The sequence below is a fragment of the Gossypium arboreum genome, chromosome 8 (genome assembly GCF_025698485.1).
Source record: "Gossypium arboreum isolate Shixiya-1 chromosome 8, ASM2569848v2, whole genome shotgun sequence".
Lineage (NCBI taxonomy): Eukaryota > Viridiplantae > Streptophyta > Magnoliopsida > Malvales > Malvaceae > Gossypium > Gossypium arboreum.
Window position 1 is genome coordinate 21,641,750 of NC_069077.1, and position 7,106 is coordinate 21,648,855.

A 7,106-nucleotide genomic window follows, 5' to 3' on the forward strand; every position below is an offset into this window, starting at 1 on the left:
CCGTGTTGTTTTGGCAAGTTCGCCCACGGCCATGTCGCACGGCCGTGGAGACTTATAGCTTCCCGTGTTGGGGAAAATTTGGCTTAATGCATGCCCGTGTGTTTGGCCATGTGGTCTTTAGAAAGCCTCCGTTCCATGATTTGGTTAGTATGTTAAATGTTAAAAGCTAAAACTTAAATAAATCATTACTGTTAGTGCTCAGGTTGCCTCCTGAGAAGCACTTATTTATAGTCTTAAGCTGGACTTACCTCTCTTCTGCATGGTCAAGGTGGTGCAAGGAGTTTACACTTCTCATCCCTGCTATCAGCTTTATCAACATAAGGTTTAAGACTGGTATTGTTTACCTTAAATGTGCCAAATTTGGGATAAATTACCTCAACTGTACCATATGGGAAAATACTAAGTACTGTAAGAGGAATTTCTTCATTAGGTTCAAGAGTAGCAATGCAAGGATATGCTGTATCTAGTAGTACTTTGTCTCCAACCTTAAGTTGATTTGGTGAGGTATTGAGCTTGTCCTGGCTCAATTTCAGTTTATCGGGTGTTCTCGATTTCTGTGTCCGCCATTCATCTACCTCCTCAATTTGTAGCCTTCATTCTTCATAGATAGGTCCTTTGTTGTTGTTTGGACACGACTCATATGCATTCTTCGAAACTATTTCCTGCATAGAAGGTTTCACCACATGATCAGTACTAGTAGAATGATTTATACCAACCACCTTTGATTTTTGATGTGTTACTCGAATTACGAGATTGAAGGGTGATTGTTTCGTCTCCCTCACGAAGTGTAAGTTCACCTGTACCAACATCAATAATGGTTCTAGCAGTCGCTAAAATGGGTCGTCCTAAAATCAAAGGTCCATTACTGTCCTTTTCCATATCTAGAATAACAAAGTCTACTGGCTATATAAATTTATCGATCTTAACAAGAACATCTTCAATGATACCCCTAGGAAATCTAATGGTTTTATCAGCCAATTGAATGCTCATCCTAGTTTGTTTGGGTTTCCCAAGACCTAGCTATTTAAACATTTTATAAGGCATAAAATTAATGCTTGCCCCTAAGTCAGCCAATGCATTATGGACATCTAAACTACCAATTAAACAAGGAATCATAAAACTCCCTGGATCTTTCAATTTAGTGGGTAGCTTATTCTGTAATATGGCTGAGCAAACTGCATTCAAATCCACATATGACACCTCATCCAAATTTCGTTTGTTTGTTAAAAGCTCCCTTAAAAATTTGACTGCGTTTGGCATCTGCGAGAGAGCTTCGATAAACAATAAGTTAGTATGTAATTTCTTTAATAGTTTAAGGAATTTACCAAATTGTTTAACTGTACGGTCTTTCCTTTTCATATTGGGGTATGTCTCCCGTGGTTTGTACTCTTTACTTACCATTTTCTGGTCATTGTGGTCCACCTCACCCTTACCTTTACTTACCACAGTTTTCTGCCTCTGCTCTGGTTCAGGTGCAACTAACCCTTCCTCATCTTGAATGGTAATTGCATTGATTTGCTCAATTGGGTTAAATTCAGTGTTACTTGGCAGGCTACCTTGTGGTCATTCGGATATCAATTTAGCGAGCTGACCTATCTAAGTTTCGAGCCCTTGGATCGACACTTGTTGATTTTTAAGTGCTATCTCAGTGTTCTGAAAACGAGTTTCTGACACTGGGATGAATTTTGTTAGTGTCTCCTCAAGGTTCAGCTTTTTCTCTTATTGATAGGGTGGTTGTTGGAAGCCTGGAGGTGGTGGTCTCTGATTCCCTTGGCCTCCCCTTGAGAAATTTGGGTGGTTCCTCCAACCTGCATTGTAAGTATTACTATAAGGATTATTTTGAGATCGAGGATTATTACCCAAGTAATTTAACTGCTCGTTCTCCATGTTGTGGCCATAGGGTGGGTATTCTAAATTGCTTGATCCACCTCCACTTGCTTCGCACTGCATTACTGGGTGAACCTATGAAGAACTAAGAAAACCATCAAAATTTTTTATTCAAGAGTTCTACCTGATTAGAGAGCATGGTGACCGAATCGACGTTATAAACGCCGGCTATTTTCGTTGGCTTTGTCCTCATGACTTGCCACTGATAGTTATTCAGTGACATCTCCTCTATAAATTCATAGGCATCTTCAGGTGTCTTATTATTGATGGTTCCACCAGTAGCTGTGTAAACCATTTGTCGAGTCGAAGGATTCAGGCCATTATGAAAGGTTTGAACCTGTAGCCAAAGTGGTAACCCATGGTGAGGGCATATTCTCAAGAGGTCCTTGTATCTCTCCCATATATCGTAGAGTGTTTCTAAATCCATCTGCACAAAAGAAGAGATATCATTACGTAATTTAGCCGTTTTAGCCGGTGAAAAATATTTTAATAAAACCGTTTCGGTTATTTGTTCCCAAGTAGTGATTGACCCCCGTGGTAACGAATTTAACCACTGTTTAGCTTTGTTTCTCAATGAGAAAGGGAATAACCGAAGGTGAATGGTGCCATCAGAAACACCATTAATTTTAAATGTATCACATAGTTCCAAAAAGTTTGCCAAGTGAGCGTTGGGTTCTTCGTCCTGCAAACCATCAAACTGAACAAATTACTGTATCATTTGAATTGTGTTAGGTTTCAATTCAAAAGTATTTGCAGCTACAGCAGGTCTAACTATGCTCGATTCAGTTCCTGTTAAAGAAGGTTTAGCATAATCATACATAGTGCACGAAGCAGGATTCTGATTAACAACAATCGTAGGAGGTAGCAGATTTTCTTGGTTTTCAGCCATCTCCTTGGTTATGGTTGAAGTATCGTCCTCTTGCTTTTCCTCTATGTATCATAAGCTTTACCTTATTTCTCTTCGGTTTTTTGCAAACTGTGCGATCGATCACACTATCAAACAGTAATGGTCTTGACAGGTTTCTTCTGGTCATAAATTAGAAAAACCTGTCAAAAGAAAATAAATGAAGAATTAGAAAAGAAAATAAAAATTTAAATTACAATAAAAGTAAAATGACTAAAGCAATAAATATAGAGTGTTCCTAATATCCTAGTTCCCCCGGCGCCAAAAACTTGATACGTGATATTCGTGACAGGTTTTAAAGATTTATGAATGAATCATTCTTGAGACTAACTTATTATCACGATTAAGGCAAGTGTACCTATCAAACAGTAGTATAGAGCAGCAAGACCGGATTGTCGAACCCAAAGGAACCACGAGTACTAGTATTTACTTCATTTTTATTATCTAGCCTAAAAATTAAGAGGTTTGGTTATCTAAACTAATTACTAAACTAAGAATGCACAAAAAGAAAATTTGGGAAAATACTTTTGGGAAAATTCGATTGATTAAGACAATACCTAAGGAAAAATCCACCTAGACTTCACTTGTAATTTGACTCAATCGATTTATTTATTCATTTGACTTAATCCGTAGAAATCCCTAAGTTATATTATTATCTCTCGAGACTAATAACGTCTAACCCTAGGTTGAATAATTGAAATCTCTTTCTAATTAACACCCTAGAATTGCATTAACCCGATCTATGGATTCCATTAATAGGTTTTACCCTATTCCAGAAAAATCTTATCACCCAATCTCTAGGCGTGCAATCAACTCCTCTTAATTATGACAAATTTACTCTTAGACAGAGACTCTTCCTCCTCTGAATAAGAGCTTAACTTGAATCAATATTTTGGAATATCAAAATAAGAATTAAGAATACATAGTTAAGAACAAGTCAAATATTTATCATAAAATTCAGATAATAATAACAAAATCTATCTTAGGTTTCATTCTCCTTAGGTATTTAGGGGGTTTAGTTCATACTTATGAAAGAAAACATCTTGAACGCATAAAGATAACAAAACATAATAAAACCCAAAACTCCTGAAGGAGCTTGAAGGGAGACCTTCAGTCTTGATGATGAATCCTGTTTCTGAGATGGATCAATTGGCTTTACTTGAGTAATTCATTGCTTCCTACTCTGCATCCCCCTCTTAAGTACCTCCTCAGGTGTTTAAATAGGCTTTTGGATGCCTAAGAGCCCTAAAAATTTGCCTTTTTCGAAGAGGACTATACTTGGGCTCGGCAGGGACACGCCCGTGTGCGATTACTCCAGCTCGTGGTCAAGGCTGTTGAATAGGTACGGACGTGTAGTCTACCCGTGTAAGTCGTGCTCAATCCTGCCAAATGGACACGGCCGTGTGACACGCCCGTGTGAGGAAGTCCAGGCCATGTTGATTTCCCACGTGGGTCTATTTTCTCCGTTTTTTGGCCCATTTCTCGCTCTTTTTACTCTATTATGCTCTTCTAAGTATAAAACACGAATTAAAGGATTAGGAGCATCGAATTCACCAAATCTAAGGAGAAACCATTCATAAATGGGCTAATCATGAGATAAAAATATGTATAAATTACAGTTTATCAGTAAGCTTTCATAGCTTAGTAAGTCATAAGCAATTAAGTAACTCAATAACATTTATATTTCACTATAGTAAAATGGAATCATTATATTATATTTGTTTACATTTTCAAACTTGCAAAAATATGCATTTATCAAACATATTACTATGCATCAAATCTAAATAGAATAAATACACAAGTAATTAATATCATAATTATTTTTTTTCACTTCTAAGGTCACATATAAACCCTTGGCCGAATATACGCATTCATATACGAATATACGTAAATCACATTTACAAGATCGCATATACTAAACAGTTAACCAATTATAATTTTCATATACACATATACTTTTATTTGCATCATGAATACATTGTTAAACCGAATGTATACTTTTACATAAGCATATATGTAATTCACAATGACAAATAACATTTATATCATTGATTCAAGTATCTAACTTACCATAATTTCATAACTTAGTATGAATACATACCTGAACCTTTTAACTTGAGTTTTCATTCGATCTTAACTTAATATTGCCTGTTGAACCATTCAGAATTGGATAGGACACTCGGATAATCACATATACCGTACATTGCCAACGTCCCAGACGTGGTCTTACATGTAATCACATATCAATGCCACTGCCCCAGACGAGGTCTTATTCGTACACATATATCGGAGTCATATATCGATGCCAACGTATTAATCGTGGTCTTACTCACATACATATATCGGAGTCACATATCAATGCCAATGTATTAAACGTGGTCTTACTCGCACATAAATATATCGGAGTCACATATCGATGCCGACGTATTAAACGTGGACTTACTCGTACATATATATCCGAGTCACATATCGATGCCACATATACTTCCAGTTATCAACTTTAAAATAGACTAAATTGTACATAAGTTCATTAGCAAAATTATCATTCATAACCAAAATCACATTATCATTAAATAATCGAATATATATATAGACACAGTTAATAATGATTCACATTTAAATGTCACTTACATATTTCATTTATCCGAATATAGACTTGTAATTAATATACAAATAACCAACATTCTAACATATATAATTCATGTCATCACCTTTAATATTAAACTTATTCATCACTTATTATCAAACATAAATTATTTCCATTTTCAATATCGATTTGTAATTTACTTTTAATAAATATAACTATATATTGAAATTTAACAACTTCTATTTACTTATAAACTTACCTCGGACAATATAAAACGGAACGGGATAGCTAGTCGACGACTTTCGTTTTCCCCCGATCCAAATCTGATTTTTATGATTCTTGATCCAAACATATTGAAATTAAGCTCACTCAAATATATTTTCATTCAATTTAGTCCAAAAACACATAAATAGGAAAATTACCATTTTACCCTGACATTTATACTTTTTACAATTTAGTCCCTATTGCATAAAACACAAAATATTCAAAATTTCAAGATACCCATGTTTGGCCGAATACTCCTAGTGTTCATACAAGCTCATATTTTTCATTTATTTCACATTTTAGTCCCTCAAATTATTATTATTTTGATTTAGTCTTAATTACTCAAAATCATCAGAAACTCCAATAGAAAATATGTTAATCTAAAGCATATCTTTCATATTTCATCATCAAACAACAAAAATCACAAGCTCTTAATAATGGCACAACTTAAAATATTCATCAAAATAAAAAATTAAAGCACTGGTCTTGAAGATTACTAAGCAACGATATAAAAAATGTAGAAATTATCAAAAATCGAGCTAAGCACTTTCCTTGATTGAGCTTGAGAATGGCCGAACTAGGTTTTCTTTTCTCTTTTTTCTTTCTTATTTTGGTTTCTGTCAAAGAACATAATATGAATTTGGCTTCTTATTTTACTTTTATGATATATATTATATTATAAAAGTTTATAATATTAATTTATTAAAGTAACCTTATTTAATACATATCAAAACCTTATAATATAACCTATTTCCGTGCACTTAATAATTTATGGGCTAATTTCAACATCAAGGCTTCCATTTTAAAAGCCAATAGCATTTTGGCCCTTATAGATTAAACTACCCAATTTTTAATTTACGCGATTAAGTCCTTTTATTTAATCGGACACTCAAACGACAAAATTAAATCACGAAAATTTCACAGATATAAATTCACACAAAATAAACAAAAAAAATAATTTTTAAATATTTTTCAGACTTGAATTCGTGGTCCCGAAATGACCGTTCCGATTAGGGTCTAAATCGGGCTGTTACATAAAAGAAAGACGAGAATATGTATAGGGTTGGTATAAAATGGTATTGGTATGTGCATAAACCATATGTACAAGATGGTATAGGTATGTGCATAAACCATATTAGCTTTGAATAGAAGAAATGGGGAAGAAAGTATATAGTTTTTTGAATGAGTAATTGAGAGGTTTGTTAGTTGATGTGAATTCTTATACTTATGATCAATTGTTGAATTATGTGTTTATGATTATATCAAATTTATGTCATACGAGCTTACTAAGCTTTATAGCTTACATCGTTTATTTTTCTATGTTTTATAGTGAATTCAAAGCTAGCTCAGATTCGGGGATCGTCGAGTCATCGTCACACTATCCACCTATCACTCGGTACCTATGAACTTTTGTATTTTAAGTATCTGGCACGTTTAGGGACTGTGAGTCATTTTGGTATTTGT

At 34.4% G+C, this 7,106-nt stretch overlaps 1 non-coding gene across 1 annotated transcript; it reads left to right on the top strand.

Annotated features, from left to right (window-relative positions):
* The first annotated feature begins 2,240 nt into the window (after nucleotides 1-2,240).
* LOC128279545 (small nucleolar RNA R71) lies at nucleotides 2,241-2,347 on the top strand. The gene has a single exon (XR_008269747.1). It is a non-coding gene; the product is annotated as a small nucleolar RNA R71 (small nucleolar RNA).
* Nucleotides 2,348-7,106: the final 4,759 nt, after the last annotated feature.